Source organism: Papilio machaon, chromosome 18 (assembly GCF_912999745.1).
Source record: "Papilio machaon chromosome 18, ilPapMach1.1, whole genome shotgun sequence".
Classification (NCBI taxonomy): domain Eukaryota; kingdom Metazoa; phylum Arthropoda; class Insecta; order Lepidoptera; family Papilionidae; genus Papilio; species Papilio machaon.
In genome coordinates this window covers 4,146,155-4,166,305 of record NC_060003.1, presented here as the reverse complement: position 1 = coordinate 4,166,305, position 20,151 = coordinate 4,146,155, and positions in this window count along the sequence as shown.

Genomic DNA, 20,151 nt, shown 5'->3' with positions numbered 1-20,151 from the left:
TTCTTCATTCGGGTGAGTGAGAGATGTAATATTAGTTATGTAACCTTGTTTATTATTCACACCCGAGTGGTCATTACAAAGTTAGGACCGGGTCTGAATTTCAAGCAGAGGCGCTTGCTGTCTTTTTGTATGAAGGGTAAAGTTATTTATTAAGTTATCTTGTCCCAATTTTAATCTTAAATTAATCTTAGCATAATTTATTGGATCTTTCACTTCTTAATTACATCCTTATTCTGTAAACGTTGAAGCATTTGGTAAGATTTAAATTAAACGACATAATAAATTATAACTTAATTAAAATTAATTTCAAATTACGATTTCCTAAACATAATCCGGAGCATATAAAATTATCGCCTTAATTCATACCGTTAAAGGTAAACATTTGTGGGCCTAGCACGAATATTTGTGACAATCGCCATCGACAAAATTTGTGCAGCGCTCTATCGGGCGTAAAGTACACCGAAATTGTCATATTAATTTTGATTAATTCACGATGACAATACGATGACGATTGTCACAAACATTTATGCTAGGCCCACTGCAAACACAAATTAATTTTTTGTGAAAAGATTAACGTTTTTACCGTTGTAAAATGTATTATTTTGTCATTATATTTTAAAACGCGTAGGTGTATTAATGTAAATATTAATTATCATCACAATTCCAATTAAACAAGCTGAGCGGCGTCCGTAGACTAATATAATTGAAATTCCCAATTCACGCTAGTAATTGAAGATGCCTGGTAGACCCTGAATAATACAAATACTCGAACATAATAGAATAACAGCCAATTTATGTCAGGCAAATGAAACACAGGTTTTCAAAGGTCGTCTCCGTTAGAATTGCGCACTGGAATAATATAGTTTATTTCAGTACGTATTTGTAAGGCAATTTTAAGATTACTAAAAATACCAAAATATTTGCTTATTTTAGAATTATGGGAACTTTATGTATATCTTACTTCTTACTAATATTATAAATGCGAATGTTTTGATGGATGGATGAATGTTTGTTAGAAGATATCTCCAGAACGGCTACATGGATCTCGATAGAATTTGGCATAGATGTAGAACACAGTCTGGGAGAACACATATGCTACTAATAATTTTTTTAATCCCGCCCGGACGGTGTCGCAGGCGAGAACTAGTTATTTTTATAAAAGTTAACTTGTAATGAATTAAAATATATATCTTATAAAATATATCTTATAAATAACTACATACTTCAACTAAGACATTATTTTGATTAACTTATATAGGAACGGCACTCACGGACTTATATCCGGTGTCGGCACCGACTAGTTTCAAGCCCATTGGGGGCCCTTCATCAGGGTGATTGGGACTAGGATTATTTCGCGGACGCGGCCCGTTGCTCACTCTTTTTTTGATTTATTAGGACTTTTGATATTGGCGTCACAACGCATGTATGGTTTAGCTGGTATGAAATTAAGTTAATACAGTAGAACTATAGAAAGATGGAAATATCTGTATGTACTAAATTTTTCATCTATATTCTGACGTTTATATTGCTTCGAGCAGAGTTGACGTGTTGTGGAGGAGGCGGTGATATTAAATGTCATTTGTTTCAAAGTTGGAGAAAATAAATCACCAGAGAATATTCATAACTAGTTATTGCCCGCGAATTCTTCGGCGCAAAATAAAAAAAAAGCCTATGTTACTCCCGCCCTCATAAGCTACCTTCTAGTAAAAGTCTCGTTAAAATTACTCGTTTCGAAGATTACTCGGAACAAACGCGGACTTACGTGCAGACAGACAGATATGAACATTATTATTATTAATATTATTTTATAGTCGGTGGTTTGAGGGAATCTTGCGCCTATAGAGGCGGATTTTCAACATGTTAAATATCGGACGTATTAAACGTTGAAAGTTCCGTGTAGCACCCTGTGCATAAGTTGGCACGCTGAACAGGTGAGAAGCCTTGTTCCCGACGTGCCAAATCAAATGCTGATAAAATGCCGTTCCAAGAAAAAAATGGGATACTTTTACACGGGATACTAACAAAACATACAATTTGGTACCCGAGAAAAAGATAGAGTGGAAACGTGGAACATTACCTATTGCTTCTTGCTACACTATATTTCTGTTTTTTTCTTACAGTAACAAAATACTTCATCTAGTGTATACGTCCTTTCTTGAAACTATAAGTCTTGTTTTTTAATTGAAAGTCATCATTTACTCGTAGTTGTCTCACAGCCAGCTGCAAACTTTAATTAAAAACTTTCTTTAAATAATGAAAAATTCATTAATATTTTTCAGCGGGTCGCTGATAGACCTGTGCATCTTGATCGTTGCATAAGAATTTTAATTTTGATTTTAATAAATCGCGGAGAATTATTAAAATGAGATTAATATAGTTCTTTAATGATTTTTTGGCATAAATCTTCTATATTTCTTTGTGAATCTGCATATATGTTTGTTATATCTTATTTTATATCGAATTAGCAAAGAATATAATAAATAATTATTTTCATTTTGATTGACCCTTCAACTGGTCCAGGTATCGTCGGAAGGCCGCCGTTAAACTATGGACAATGCGTGGCAGGCGACGTCAACGCCATCTTATGCCGGAGACTAACTTTGTATCGCTTCGTCAGAGGGTAAACTGTTTTAAAATTAATGAAAAACACTCTACATTATTACTTAATATTGTACTCGAGAAAATTTAAGAATGTATTGATTTATAAGAAGATTACTAACGGATGATATGAAGCTGGATAATTTGAATATTAACTGAACCCATAAAATGTATTTACCAAAGTTCTGTACAGTACAACTTCGTAACTTATCTTTAAATTCAAACTATTCGTTAGTACGTAACCTTTATTTTCAATACAGTTAAAGTCTGACTTAAACATGACGATCACAAAATACCAAAAAGGCGATGGATTAAATAAACTATTTCGTTTGTAAACGTGCCCTGTTTACAAATTTAAGCAAATGCTCAGTTCCAGAATGAAAGCGCTCTCATTTATCTCGGCCGGTATCGCAAATTGCCACAGGCCCGCTTCAAATGACCATACAGCGCCGCAACTGTTACAGATAACAAAAATCGACTTAACTCTTTGTCAGATACATATATCTACTACGTTTATCATTACGAATATTATGTTATAAATTTTTCGTTTAATTTTTAAAAACTTTACAACTCATAAAAAAATGATGTCACAAATAGAAAATGTTTCTGTAAACATATTACAATATTTTAAAGTTAATCTCTTATTCGAATAAGTAGGTATACTCAGGCCTGTAACCTTTAAGTCAGGAATCATATATTTCGAGACCGAACAATCATGCCACACCTCTCTCTACATTCCTACATCTCCGTTACACTAGCAATCACCCGCGATTTTGTCAGCGCAAAATTTTAATTAGTCTATAATATGCCCGCTGCATCAGCTACTTTTCCGTTCAAGTCCCGTAAAAATCGGTCCAGTCGTTCCAGAGATTACACGGAACAAACTCGGCCTTGCAGATAAACATACAGACAGACAAAAATAAAAATAAAATTGGTTGTTATTAGCAATGAAAATATTTACAAAATGTCTACGAAATATTATTACTTTTGTCGTATTATATACAGATACTCCGATTTCGTTAATAGTATTTATACAAAGCTTCTGTTAAGCTTAAATTGCTTAAGTAGCCAGATATATTGACTTCGTGTTTACAGTTTGTTAGTAAATATGGCAAACAACAGAAAAATATTTATATAAATACAAAATAAGAGTGAAATAAAGAATGAACGAAAACTGTATTCGGACTACGTATAGCACGCTGTGGTGCCACAAAGTTTTTCCGTGCATTGACTGCTTAACCGAGTTCTCTTCCTTGCGGAACTCGAATCGCTTATTATAAGATTAACAATTAGGAAAGATAGAAACAGCAATTGCTATTCTCGATTTTTCTTCTTTGTAGTTCGTGATGCCTGCCTCTAGCCAGTCACCAGTCGGGATGTGTTAGAGCCTTAAGACCTACAAAGTTCTCGTCTCCTTTAAGTTTTCGTCTCGTCGGTGGCAAAACTGCCTAAAACAGATGTAGTTGTTAACATAGAAACGACAAAAACCTATCTTAGTATATAATTAAACGATCTTGAATAAACCGGCGAAATATTTTTTTCTAATACTATAATTATTAACTTTAATATTCTATTATAATCAAAATTGTGATTCTATAGTTCTAGGATATAATCTACTGTCAAATTATGCAGCTGCGAACTATCGCCGCTCGAACTGTAATTGCAACTAATTAAGTGTCACATTTAAATGTAATCGGAACAGATTATCTAATTAGACGCGTAACATTGCAGCTAATTGCTTGTCGAGTCTAATAGAGTTTGAACATGTACCACAAATACTAGTAAATAGAAGCCTAAATGTATAAAGGAAAATTTAACGTTAAATGTCATTGGTGTCTGCCATTCCTCGATATTTTTTTAGATCTATTTTTGCTTTTGGATATCTACGATTCTATCATACATCATCTTATATATAAAATTCTCGTGTCACAATGTTCGTTCCCGTACTCCTCCGAAACGGCTTGACCGATTCTCATGAAATTTTGTGAGCATATTGAGTAGGTCTGAGAATCGGCCAACATCTATTTTTCATACCCCTGTTAATTTTTTTTTAAATGCGCGCGGACGGAGTCGCGTGCGACAGCTAGTATTTTATACAACTTTCAGGTGTTCAGAAATATGTCGTTTCTTCATGAATACTAAACTTTAGTTATTATAAAAATAGCCTACGTTACTCAGTGATAATGTAGCTTTCTAACGGCAAAAGAATTTTAGAAATAGGTACAGTTGTTTTTAAGTTTATTCGTTACATACAATAATACAAATCTTTCCCCTTTATAATCTATATATATAAAGGAAAGTCGTGTTAGTTACACTATTTATAACTCGAGATCGGTGGAACTGATTTAGCTGAAAATTGATGGGGAGGTAGCTTAGAACTAGGAGACGGACATAGGAACTTTTTTATCTTGTGTGCATTTTTTTCCGCGCGGACGAAGTCGCGGGTAAAAGCTGGTATTAGTATATATGTAGCTGTAAAATGTTGTTCCCTTGACAACATATATACAAAATATGTTCCGTTTTTCTATTTTGTTTAAAGTAAATATCTCCAAAGCTTTTGTCGCATTAGTAATTTTTTGAAACACTTGATAACTGTTAACGAAAATTATACATTAATACTTATACATTTGATATGTCTTTTAAGATCTTTCAAGACTCTAAATGGCATGATAAAAATCACTCGGTAGGATCTTCACAATAGTTGTCCATTGCGAGTCGAGCACAAAGAAATATAATTGCGGTCCTGAGAGGATCATTTCCGGTATAGTAACTCACTGAAGGCTTACATGAACTGCCGCTCGCTTAGTTCGTAAAGTTAGTAGAACATTCCTTTCAGTTCCATTTTCTTAGGTAAGACTTTAAACACATTTTGTTTGTTAAACTTTAAACACATTGCCGGCTTTGTTTCGTTTTATAGACGATATTTAAAATATTTTTCGATATTTTCTGAAACTAGTCAATTATCGGCCTAGACATATTGTGAACAAAAAGAAATCATTGACTATTCACTAGCTTCTCAAATTTCATTTGTAATTTACTAGCTGACGCCAGCGTCTCCGTCCGCGTAGAATAAAAAAACAAAAACAAAATAAGTAGCCTATGTGTTCTTATAGACTATGATATACATCTATGCCAAATTTTGTCGAGATACGTTGAGCCGTTCTGGAGATACCTTCAAACAAACATCCATCCTTCCATCCATCCATCCATCCAAATATTCGCGTTTATAATAAGAAGATAAAGATAACATCTACGTATTTGCGAACGCATTGAACATATTGCACTTGCAATTGACATATTTATTGAACTTTTTAGTTAAAACCTAACTTAATTATATTTCCGTGTGGTTAAATAGAAAAATAATTTATAATAAGGCATTCATCTTCCTTACCATCCACGTTGTCTGACTTTTATAATGATTAAGCGTTTCTTGGAAAATGAAAAGAAACTGCACCTATACCTGCTGCTTTAAGTAAATTATGTATTATTTTATAATCTCATACTTATTCTGTTTCGCTTTGGAACCGTATTGTAAACCTTGGACATCCATGGCCGAAAAACTTCTACAAAAACATTTCACATTTATATCCATACTTCTAAAGTAAATGATACTATGTTTTAGTGTACAGATAATTTGGCAGTGGAGTACAACGGTAATTTACAAGTAAAGTGTTGTGATCTAAAATTCATCACGAGCAACGAAAGGGACAGTAACTCCGTTTGACACTCAGCCGATTGGTTCGCGTATGACCATTAAACATAATATACGCACAAACGTTTTGCGGTTAAAAGATACAATAGCGCACGTATCAATTGCGTTTTACAGCTAGCCACAATTAGCAGAGAGGCCTACTACAACTACAACTAGCCACTGAAGCCAGACTATTAAATAAATAAAAATCATCAAAAATGTATAAGGATTTATATTTAACTACACCTTTAATGTTACTGAGATTCTCTGAACTTTTCTATAAGGTCCTTTTAATGTCGTTGTTAAAGCTCTCAACCTTGCCGTGGCATGAAAACTTCATTGTATATTTTCCCGGGAACTATTCTATAAGAATGCTTAGCATAAGCTACGCTTTTCGCGTTTCACTTCTTACAGTTCGTTTATACTTCAGTAAAGGTTTTCTTATTTTTTTGCAAAAAAATAATCTTAAATTCGCTTGAAATATTTATTTTTCTTTAAATTTTTCACTGGTGAAAAAATTAAATGCAGCCATGCAGCCGTTCTGTAGACACCTTCTAACAAACATATATTCAAACATTCGCATTCATAATATTAGTAAGATAGAAGCTATAATTCTGTAATAATTGCATCTAAATTGAAGGCAGAAATGTAATATCAATGTGCCTCTGACGGGATATAAAGTTGTTTTTGGAACATTGAATATAAAAGAAGAAGCAAAGTATTTTTCCTGAAAGGGACTTTATTTCGCATCGCAGCGGTATTGCATGCAAATGGGCGCCGGTAGTTGCATAGCACTTGTAAAGAAAGTTTATGCAACAATATAAGATGAAATTCGAACAAAAATTGAAACGAAACATCTGTCGTTGACAGCCAAATAACAAAATAGTTTCACAACAAAATAATCTTGTAATTTCAATAATAGTACAAAAGAAACCTAAGATTTTTGGACTCCAAGGGTTTTATGGAATGGTTATTAGGAAGGCTGACCCCAAGTTAAGAGATGAGAATGTTTTAGAAACGATAAATTTAATTAGTTTACTAAAACAAGAATTATTAAAGAATTTACTATATCGGTTCGGTAACCAAGCGTCCCTACATACCTAGTACCACCATTTTAAAAGACTGATACTTAATTTCTTACACCGTGACATTATTTTTATTAAAATTTATCCATTTACTATAAAATAAAGTAAGTAGACATCAAAACCATACGCCGACCAGTTAACGGCAAATTCAGCAGAATTTTTCAAGACCTTAATAATTTGCATACTTTGTTAGAAAATATACTCTCTGTGCCAAATTTTATACAGCTTACGTTAGAATAATGTGTTCTTTAGTATGACCGCCATTTTATAACATGTCACCTAAACTAAAGTAAAGAGTTTTTATTAGTACTAACACTAATGTAATGATACCTTTAAAATTATCCATACTTTAGGCTACATAAGGTCACGACAAGATGGCTAAAAATATACACACAAGAATAAGCGCGATACATCGAAATTCTTGATGGCCAGTCATAAAAAAACAATATTCACAATCAATTTAATGTAAGTGCTAAATAAAAAACTCATAAGCCATGTTACATTCGATAGAAAAGTTTCAGATAAATTGAAGGAATATCAATAAGTTGGATCATAAGATTGTTCCTCTATCCAAATGGCTGGGCCGATTTTGACGGAAAGGTAACTGACGCATGTAAGCATATTATATAGGCTACTGCTAACGAAGTTGCTGGAGACCAATATTATAGAATGTAATTAATTCCTTGTTATTAATAAAAATGTTATATTAGCTTTATTGAATGAAAGAAATTATTGGAATTGAATTGTGCTTTTTTTACTTTTAGCTTTACTGCTAAGTGAGCGGCTTGCTTTACATTCTCCAGTACTTGTCGCAGAATATCTTACTATACATCTTAAGAATAATTTACCCTGTCCACCTTATGGGTAGTCGCCGCAACAGCTTTTGTCTTAAAATTTGTTGTAAACTTTAACGAAATTTATGTTATGTTTCTTAGGCCAAATAAATGACTATTTCGGTGTGTTCTTTTATGAAACAGATCGTAAACTTTTTATGTTATGTAAAAACATTTAGTGTTATATACTAAATGCATTGAGTTAAACCGGATCCTAATGCAAAGTGCAGCGGTTTACTTTGCACTCTGACGCCAGCCACAAAAGCGAATCGGGTTTACTTTGTCTTTACTATGAGTTCTCACTGACTTCTCACGTGAAAAATAATATTATGAAACAATGCTGTTTTGTATTCATACCTTAATTTATGTACATTGAAGTATTTTATACATGTTCTTTTTTTAAGTAATACGAACATTCAAGTATTTTTTTTTTGTTAACTTAATAATTATATGAATAGTTTTGTTTGTCTTCTTGAAAATTATTATTTGTATGCATTTTCAAGCTAAGGATGATGATTAAAGTCGTCTAAAAGTAATAATTTTCAATTGTATTTTAAATTGCATTCATTGTTCTGTGAAACCATTTGAAAGTCATCAGTATCTCAAACTAAAGATAAGCTGCGACTAAATTACTCTTAGTTTAAAGAAGCTTTGTTGCAGTTGCGAGTTATATAACATCGAGAATATGGTTTTTACTACCATTTATCTTTAACATGACGTCCACTAATCAAAAGACTAAGAAATAAGAACGATTTAATATAAAAAAATACAGTCGAATTGATAACCTCCTTCTTTTTGAAGTCGGCTAAAAAAGAGAATAAAAAGCGAAAGACTAGAGAAAGAAAAGAAATGTAACCTATTTAGGCCTGTTTTATAAGGTACATACATAGGATAAATACATAACGTAAATATCTTATGTGGCTGATAGATTTTATTACGTCTACCCAATAATTGTGTACCAGTAATGGTAGATTGCGAAGATAACGAACACGACGGGTGGAATAAAAATTTAAACTTCCATCTAACATTTAAAATTACCTTCAAAGGAAAATTAAGTAATCTGAGTAATTCATAGAAATTTTAAAACAAGAATAGTAATTGTTCTCGTTTAATCGTAATATAACCGCCTTTATAGAGAACCGTCACTTGTTTGCTTGATTGACATTGTTCTTGATTACATATAAAATGGAATTTGTAGGGCATATGATTGTTCCGTGTATTGGGATTTACTGACCAAATGAGTCGCAGGATTGCGTACATGCGTTAAATTATGTTTGTCGAGTCGTTTGAAATATCGTCGGTGTATTTGGGTAAATATGTTTAAAAAAAATGTACATAAATCTTGAAAATCCATTTTGTTAAATTGTACACATGCTTCTTTTGCAAAGTGTTCTACTTTTCTTCTTTGCTGTTGCTAAATAATATTAAGGACAAATAATAACAAAAACATATCGCACTTTATAAGAAATCTCGGTTAATACAATTTCAAAACTGAAACTAACAAAAATAACATTTACAAACAAATATACAGGTCAGAGTAAGAATGGGATTGCGGTCTGCGTTTGTAGTAAAAAGTTTAAATGTACTGGCCACTTCCCTCGCGGCTGTTTTCCTTCTTTCTACGTCTATTACTATTACGTTTTTTTTTTGTTCAATAGTTATTTAGCTTAATGCACTCTTTTTTTAGACGTAGTTGTTTTCCTCTGTGATTTTAATTTAATATAGTGTATTTTTTGATTCCTCTGGTATTGCAGATGTTCATGGGCGTCAATGAACACCTCGGTGAACATATTATGAACACCTTATTTTATATAAAAAAGTACTATTTTATTGTTATGTGAAGGCAATAAAAAGTTGTAAAAAGGTTGTTTTTTTATAAGTCAATAAATACTTTGTAATATAAATTCTTTACGTTTCTAAACTGCTAGACAGGTTATGTATGAGCTTAAAAATCTTTGTACTATGATATCGTTTGAAATTATTTTGGTTTTGAATTTTGGAATTATTTTGACTGGCATTGCCACGCATGTCGAGTTCAGATAGTACTTACTATATAAAATATTAAATTTGGTGAGCGTAACGACTTGAATATGAAATATATTGCGTATCGTAAAACTTTCCTTATCAATATTCGGCTCGTGTTTCGGGAATGTTACGTAAGGTCTTGGGAGAGATCTTTATGTTTTCTATCGCATACTTCTCAGCTCTACAATGGCATTCAAGTGTCTCCTTTACGCGACAATTCTTACGGATAATAGACTAACACTTTTCGTAATCGTACCTGACGTTAAGTGGATAGATCTTACTTAATAATAAAAAAGCCTATCTATGCTTTCGGCATTACGTGCGTGCATTCAAGCGGGATACGTTTGTTTTTTTTTTTTACATGTTTTAGTCTATAACTCTTCAACGGTTCATCATATTGAATTCACATCATTATTGAAATTTTGCACAGAACATATTCTCGAACATGTTTTTGGTATTTACTTATTTACTCGATAACTTCGCAACAGGTCAATACATCTTTTTTAAATTAATTTCTGATATAGAATAATGCTATATTCTAATCTCTCACATAGAATACTATATTTTTTTTGTAATTCATTAATTCTGCGCGGTCGAAGTCGCAATCAAGCTTTGCAAATAAATAATACGATACGATAACTAAATACTTATACCGAGGAATATCACTGTAGATGTACGAATGTGTAAGAAGCGAGGAAGGTGTGCCAGCAATGCGCCAAGTAAAGTCCGTGGTCTTCGCCTACCTTTGGGTTGCGGGCGTAAGTTGTTTTGTAGACTTTTTATTTATTTTAAAGTTCACTGCTTTTACGTGTGTATCACGATATTGTGTGTATCTGTGATGGAAAAATTTAGGTTAAAAAATGTATATAGATCAGTTTTTTTTTTTGTAATTTTGTCGGTTGTAGCTGAAGTAATGGAGACGAATGAAAGCTTTTATGTTTTAAAAGTAAAAATGTTTTTGTTCCATTTAAATAGAATGCATATGTTGCAGTCGGTAATACCTGTTTTGCAATGCATGCGCTAACGTTCGGGTGATTTAGATCCGCGACAAGGGAATAGACGACACGTTGCATTTTATCCTTTACTGCAATTCCAACATTAAAAGAATACTATTTCTTTACACTTTGTTTTCTATTATGTTACACATTATAAAACTAAAGGTCATGCAACTGGCTGTATAAAAGTAGCTCTGATGAAATTTCCTAGCAAGACGTAACGTCGTCATTTATGCAAACAAATTATGCTAACATCAATAAGTAGAATTAAACAATACACAAATCAGCTGTAGGAGATAGGATACAGCGTATAACTACACGGGTTTTTCGAAACTGGAGTTAATAAAAATACACGTTATTGTACAAAGATCATTTCATCAAAGATACAGGTAGTCTTGCGAATAAGGTGATGAAACAAAAGTCAATCTAATCATTCCCAACTTTGCAATTTAAGAAAATAACTTCTATTCTTTTCGTCTGTTTATCCAAAACAAAACAACTGAAAATAAAAAGGTAAACAGTAATTGGCGTAGTAAGAAGGAATACGGCCCCCGGGGAAGTGGTTAGTCCATTTAGAAGTTTTTTTCCGCAGTTCCGAGCGCAATCGCGGTCTCACTTCGAACTGTATTTTTACGTGCAAAAATATTTCATTTTATTTCCCATTCCTGTGGTTTTCAAAACTCGTATTTTATTTCCATACGTCTATACATTCGTTAGTGCTAACTGTGGTTTCCTTTCAACAACTATACAAATTCGTTATACCAATTTAACTCGAAAATTTGTATACGAATGACAAAAAAAACTATTTAGTAATATCATATTTTAAAATGAAAAATAAAAAAGTCTTCGTCTAGAGAAACCTTTATTAGCTATTCAGCGTTTTAATAACTCCAAATGGAAAACATAAACGCCGAAATACACGAGTAACTTCAGAGACAAGATTTTTTTTTTAAATAATTACAACTTTAAAATAGATCGTGATAACTTAAAGCGTATTGTGATTAAACAATATAATATTCTACATATATGAAGAGGACATCTATTTAAAATCTTTTATCAATTTTCATCAATCACGTTTTTACGTAATCAAGGAAAAAGTTTTTAAAAAACCATTTGTTTAATTAGTTAAAATAATAAATTTTCTATCCTATAAAATTAATCTAAATTAGAAATAAAGAAATTTTGCTTATTAAATAAAATAAAAAATTGCGATGCTACTCTTTGAATGTAAAGTCGAGCAGCGTCTTACAATTTAGGCGATTGAATATTCTGTAGACATCAAAGCCATTATACTTTATGCTGAATTCAAAAAAAATATGATAACAATAAAGGCACTATTTTTCCTTTGGAAAATGTCAATACGCATAGTACTCTTAAAACCTTTTAGTTTATTATAAAGTTAGTGACCAAAAGTTGACGCATCTGACCGGACCGGACCGTAATCTACACGTCCAGTTTCGGTATCTGCCATATACCAATGTGTTTTTTTTTTCGATGCACAATTTAAAACATACATATATACTACGTTATTAAAAAGAAAAACTGTGTAATGCAACTAGGACATATTATCTGTAAATGAAAATTCAATGAAATGTGTGAAATCCACCAATCCACACTGAGCCAACATGGTTGAATATTAGTCACCCCTTGGATCGCAAAGTACAATTTTTAAAGATGTAAGAACTCAAAGCGTATATTTTCTTGATTGTATTTTGAAATATGCATCACCCTGTTCTTAATTTTGTCTATATCATATGTATGTAAGCAGACTCAAAGCAGGTCCAGTCATGCATAGTAAACTAAGTATTACCATACTGAGAGGGTATATATTTAGATTAACTATGAATGTATCATATCTTCTACTAACACTCTTTAGCCTTTTAACAGTGGTAGACACCAGCAATAACAACATCAGTTGCACGAATTGGCCGGCTCGCCCGGTGAAATACCACGATCACACAGAAGACAGATTTGAAGTGGAAGTAATTCCGCGTATCGTCTGATGAGTGTGGTGCCGGAGGTCTAATTTTAGTCCTCTTTCCCTTCCCACCCCTTTTCTTATAAGGAAAGGATGGGAAGGGGAGGTGGATTTGATGGAGGAGGAGATGCATAGGAAGCTTAAATATTCTCTTTTTGTGCGTCTCCTCCTTCGTCGATTGAGGGTAGGAAACGCATCCGCAATTGCGAATGTCTATGGGCAGCGGTCGCTTCGCCAGTTCGGCGAATTCATGTGGCCGCTTGCTCGTTTGCCACCCTGTGATATAAAAATAAATCTTCTACTACAGTAGTAATTCCATTTTCGGGTTTCGCAAAACTTTCTACCACGCACAGCCGCGTTGTGGAATGATCTGTCCTCGGCGGTATTACCAACCACTACAACTTACGGCCTTTCAAGAAGCGAGAGTATTACCTTATCAAACTCATTTGCAGTTCCTTTACACATGTCCATGGACGTCGATGATCAACTCGGTGTCGCCGCTGGTATGTTTCTTACTTAAAAAAAGTTTGTGTAGTAAAATAATGTTAAAGTATTTAAATAAGTACCAAAATATATTTTTTTATAAAAAAAATGATTTTTAAATTTGACATAAAAATATTTCAAATCGTATGAAAATGTCCATGGACGTCGATGATCAACTCGGTGTCGCCGCTGGTATGTTTCTTACTTAAAAAAAGTTTGTGTAGTAAAATAATGTTAAAGTATTTAAATAAGTACCAAAATATATTTTTTTATAAAAAAAATGATTTTTAAATTTGATATAAAAATATTTCAAATCGTATGAAAATTCAAACTTTATATTTAGGCCAACGGTCGAGCTGAAACGTGAATAAAGTTTGCCTTCGCAGGAATAACAAACGCAAAATTCGCGAAAACTTTCGAAGTTTTTTATATAATGCTAGTAATTTCATGTCAAAATGAAATGAATTTTGTAAGACTTTTCAAGTATACTTTTAGACACTTAAATAAAACAAGCTGTGCCTCCAATTTGTTATCTAGGATTTCCAAAGTGATTTAAATACAAAACTTTTGAAATTAAAATATAAGATGAGTAATGGAAAGTTAATATACTAAAACATATTTGATAGAAATACAGTACGTTAGATTTATTTTTAAATTAAAATATTAAAACGAAAAAAAAAACTTATTATTTTAGACCAAAAATTACTATTGCCCATGAACAACATTCTGTCCCTGATAAATTATAATTAATATTATTTTTTTAAAGTTAAAAAAGACTAAAGCAAATAGAAACGTTAATTAAAAAGTCTACTATCCAGTAATTAATTTAACAAATAGTAATATTAATATTTAAACTCATCATAAAACAATTTCACAAAGGAAAAAATAAGAAAACACTCCGTTGTAAGAAAATGCCTCAAGGGAAATGGTTAGTTCAGAAAAGTTTTTGCAACAGTTAGGAGCACAATCACGTTTCTTACTTTGACCCGAATTTTTGTACTTTGTTTATTGTTGTTTTAATTAAATTTAGTAAAGAACATTTTATTGGAGTTATTCAGTTATTATAAACTTAAAAATAACTATATAGACTAACTAGCTATCGCCCGCGACTCCGTCTGTGCACATTAGAAAAAAAAGGAAACATGTAATCTATGTGTTCTTCCAGACTATGTCATACACCTGTGCCAAATTTCATCAAGATCCGTTGACCCGTTCCGGAGATATACCTTCAAACAAAACTCCATCTATCCATCCACATTCACATTTAAAATATCAGCAAGATATAGAAAATGCTGAAACACAAGCACATTTGTCCGGTGTTGGCACCGACTAGTTTCGAGCCCACCAGGTTTCATCAGGGTGAGTGGAACTGGTATTATTTCGCGGACTCTGCCCGTCGCTCACTTAGATTTCTATATTAGTTAATGATAATGGCTCACGAAAGTTTGAATAATTTAATAACTACTGAAAACTTATAGAAATGAATAACAATTTATATTTATATATAATGTTTAGTTAGTGAAAGCCCTCGGTAAGAAAACATTTGTAGAGGTAGACAAATTGTTGAATTTATCACAGGTTATAACATCCGTCGAGACTTAATTTTGTTAATAATAATAAATTAGAATAAGGGATAAGACTTCGTATTCACTACTGAAATGTCTTAACCTTAGTATTATTAATTATAATGTATGTGTAGTTTTACTAATATTATAAACTAGCTTTTACCCGCGACTCCGTCCGCGCGGAATAAAAAATAGAAAACGGGGTAAAAATTATCCTATGTCCGTTTCCTGGTTCTAAGCTATCTGCCCACCAATTTTCAGTCAAATCGATTCAGCCGTTCTTGAGTTATAAATAGTGTAACTAACACGACTTTCTTTTATATATATACTAGCTTTTACCCGCGACTCCGTCCGCGCGGAATAAAAAATAGAAAACGGGGTAAAAATTATCCTATGTCCTATTCCTGGTTCTAAGCTACCTGCCCACCAATTTTCAGTCAAATCGATTCAGCCGTTCTTGAGTTATAAATGGTGTAACTAACACGACTTTCTTTTATATATATAGATAGATGCAAATGTTTGGATGAATGGCTATCCATTCATCCAAACATTTGCATCTATACATTCTAACAAACATCTATATGTTTGTTAGAATGTATCTCCAAGACAGATGCATGGATCTCGTTAAAATTTGTCATAAATTTTAACGCGATCCAGATTTTGTTATTTTTTTAAATTCCGCGCGGACGGATTCGCGGGAGACAGATTTAACATATGTATCCCGTGGCATGTACATACGTATGTACAATTTTTCAGGGATAAGATTTAGCCTATGAATTCTTTTGAATTACGATCTATTTCTGTGCCAAATTCATCTAAAACTTTTCAGCTGTTCTGAAGTTACCTCGTAGCGAACTACCATCCAGACATTCACATTTAATATTTTTTTATAATATTAAATATTGAATTAATTAAATACTACTATGTTAAAACAAATAGAAATCCTTTAGTTACCTAAAATGATTTTTTTAGTAACATGTATAGCACATATAATCCGGATACTAAATTACCCAAGCTCTCAAGTATCAAGAATCTTAAGTTGTGAAACATGAGAAAAGAATGCAAATAAATATGAAAAGCTCAGCGCTTTTATTTTACAAATGTTTGTATTAATATTCAAGGGTACATGCGTTGTCTCTGGAATCTTAATGCAAAACTCTGAGATATACAATAAAACTAGCGGTTTAGTTGAGTTATTGTTTACGTCAAGATTGCCAGACTTGTGATGTGTTTATATTTTTGTTATTTTATGATTTTGTTCTATTTGTTTATCTTTAAATTTAATTTCATTATAGCATGTATAAATACAATGAAGACAATAACAAAAAATAAGGATACGCTTGATTAGTTGAAGATTTGAAAATAAATAATAAAAAACGAAAATCTACATATATCAGGAGTTTTAATACAATTCTGAGAAATTTACCTCCCTTTTTTAGCCTTTACAATAACATAAATTCATCCCTCACATTTTTCTTGAAAAAATTGAGTAAGCAATGTGTGGTACAGGTATTTCGGCAATGGAAACTAACTGTTATAATGAATCTACACATACCTCTTCATTGAATACATGTGTTCAATGTATATTATATAACACTGTTAAAGGTCAGTAGCTATATTTGAACATTTCTAAATACAAAAATGTATTTGGAATGGGGTCAACTTTGTCAGCAAGACAGTCAGGAGGCCGGTGTAGGAATTTCTCGAGCTATTTTAAGCATCATATAATATCCTACATAACTTGTCTGGATAACGTAATGTCGTGGTAAGGTTCCATTGTTCAAATATTATCACGGTCTTGGTGACTGAGGAAATATTATATTGTGGCTTTTGATGTATTCCGCCTGTTTATATTAGCTGCTCTTGAATTATTTAATTTTTAATTTACTTTTAAGATTAATAATATTCTGACGTTTAAAATCAAAATTATTCTGTTTTTTTGGACTGAACCGTTTGATCTTTTTAAATAAAATTATTGAAATCGAGTAAAAGATGTCTGTAATTTTGTTATGGCTTTTTGTACTGCTAAGTAATCGAAAGTATGTTTTTTTAATGTTTGTAAAATAAATAAATAAAAACATGTTTTGTGAGTGCAAATAACGAGTTTTTGTGCTTCGTTCGATTTGGAAAGAAGAGACTGGTTGGATGTAAAAGAATTTCCTTATGATTTTAAGTAATGTATTGATAGTGACATCTAACATTATAGGTTAACAAATTGAACAGCTGATGAAACAACTGACATTCAGTGATTTAGCTTTAAATTATTTTAAGCAGAAACAAAAAAACAATTTGCGAAATCACAGATAAAGTACCACAGGTATAACAAGAAAAATGTTTTACAATAGTACTTTTCATTAAGAACATTATGTTAGTGACGTAGTAGTTTTGCTGGTCGTAAGCTATTAAGTATTATGTGCCACCATTGTTGCTCTCCACCTCGTCTTAGAAATAAATGCGAGTGAGAGCCTATTCATTCACGCCTATTGTTCTTTATTTTATTCAACGACGGAGACTATTAAATTTCTTTAGTTCACCAGTAAGTTAAAACTTAATGCTCTTGCATGCACAGAGGGGAACTTAGATGTTCGTTACCCAGCGAATGCAGTTGATAAGCAACTTACGTAATATAATGTCAGAATAACAAATCTATGCAGTTGACATGTAGTCGCTATGCCTCTACTGATCGAAGAGACGACGTACGTTGACGATTCAACGTTGTGCGTACGGAGCGCGATCCTTGCGACACAACCACAAAATATTAGTTTGGGCGATTTACTTAGCCTTGTGTATTAGGAGCCTAATGCATTTTTTAAAGTTACAGTAAAAAAACAAGTGATGCATATTTTTATGTGTAGAAAAATAATAATAATTGTAGAATCAAAATAATATTGTATTATTTTTCTAATATCTCACAACTTTTTTATTACAATAAAAATCGAAGGCGAATCTTCAAAGAAGCTGCTCATAAAAAGTAATTTCCTACATCCTTGAAATCTTCCGAATTTCAATTTGACGCAATTTACATGATAATAACAATCTTGTGTTTATTCGCTTCAATAGCAATTGAAAGAATTTTACCTTAAAGATTTTTTTTATATCATAAGGTGGCAAACTAGCAAACAGCCACCTGGATTCGCCGATATAGCGAGGCGACCGTTGCCCATATACATCCGCAAATGCAGACATGTTGCCTACGTTGAGAAGGGGACGCATGGAAAGAGGATATTTCTCCTTCCTATGCGTCCCCTCTTCCACCAAATCCACTCCCCTTCTCATCCTTTCCTAATAAAAAAGAAGGGAAGGGAAAGAGGACTAAAATTATGCCTCCGGTACCACACTCATCAGACGAAACGCGGAATTGTCTGTCTTCTGTGTGGTCAAGGTATTTCACCGGTCCACCCGGCCAATTCATGCATCCAACAAATATTGTTGTTGCGGGATCTACCACTGTTCAAAATTTTACTGATTTACTTGAACAATATATAATAAAATGAAAATGTCGATATTAAAACTTGTAACCCTAGATTCATTCTTCTTAAAACTTGGATTGTGTAATATACTAAACTAGCTTTTACCCGCGACTGTGTCCGCGCGGAATAAAAAAAAAAATAGAAAACGGGGTAAAAATTATCCTATGTCCTTTTCCTGGTTCTAAGCTACTTGCCCACCAAATTTCAGTCAAATCGATTCAGCCGTTCTTGAGTTATAAATGGTGTAACTAACACAAGTTTCTTTTATATATATAGATTAATAAATTTATAGCCCAATGATATTCGGTAAGAATTCCTATCCCAAGTCCTATGTTTGTGGAATGGCGGCCGCGTTGTGGAATGGTCAGTTCATGACGGTGATTCCAAAAAAGAACGACTTAGGGTCCTTGAAAAAGCAAGCATATTTCTTTATCAAAGGGCAGCAACGCATCTTCAGTTCCTCTGGTATTACGGATATCCATAGGCATCGATCACCTCGGTGTTCCCGCCGTGCGTTTGCCCCCATGTCTTATATTAAAAAAATGTTCCCACGTTATGTACGTGTAAACGTATAAAGTATGTACATATAAAGTAAACTAAGCATGGGAAATAGTACTAAAATTGATATTTTATGTGGATATATTAGATTACTTTCGTAGCATCGCTACTCAATTTTTGCATTGCTTTTGACTGGAAAGGGGACGGAAAAAGCTTTTCCTAAAAATGAGGACAAAAAGCTTTCCCTGAAAAGTTAAAAAAAAGGTCTGTTGCAATATAGCTCGGCTTGACTGGTGAAATACTTTGATTTTACAGAACACATCAACAGTTCTTCACTTCTCCTCATGAGTGAGGTGACAGAGGCCTAATTCTTCATCTTCCTTTTCCCATCATTAAAAATGAAAAAAAAAAAACGGGAAAGGAACAGATAACGAAGGATAGAAAATAGAAAGTAGACTTATATTTTATTGCTTTCTTCTGTCTATTATAGGATGGCAAAGTAAGTTAAGAGCTTTATTTGGGGGGGGGGGAAATGTTCAAAAAAAAGATGCCCGCCTTGCCTCCTGGGAGAAAAACGGGAACCCCTCGTTGGCCATCTTCAAGTCCAACTGGTTAGAGTCATCTCCAAAGGAACGCACCGGGAAGTTGATAACTTGTGGTAACACATATAGGTTTATGGTTACCAAAGACAATAGACGTAATGATAAACTTCTCAGTTTTGATACCAGTCGAAAGAATAGGTAAAAATCCATCTTATATTTTATACTAGCTTTTACCCGCGACTCCGTCCGCGCGGAATAAAAAATAGAAAACGGAGTAAAAATTATCCTATGTCCGTTTCCTGGTTCTAAGCTACCTGCCCACCAATTGTCAGTCAAATCAAATCGATTCAGCTGTTCTTGAGTTATAAATGGTGTAACTAACACAACT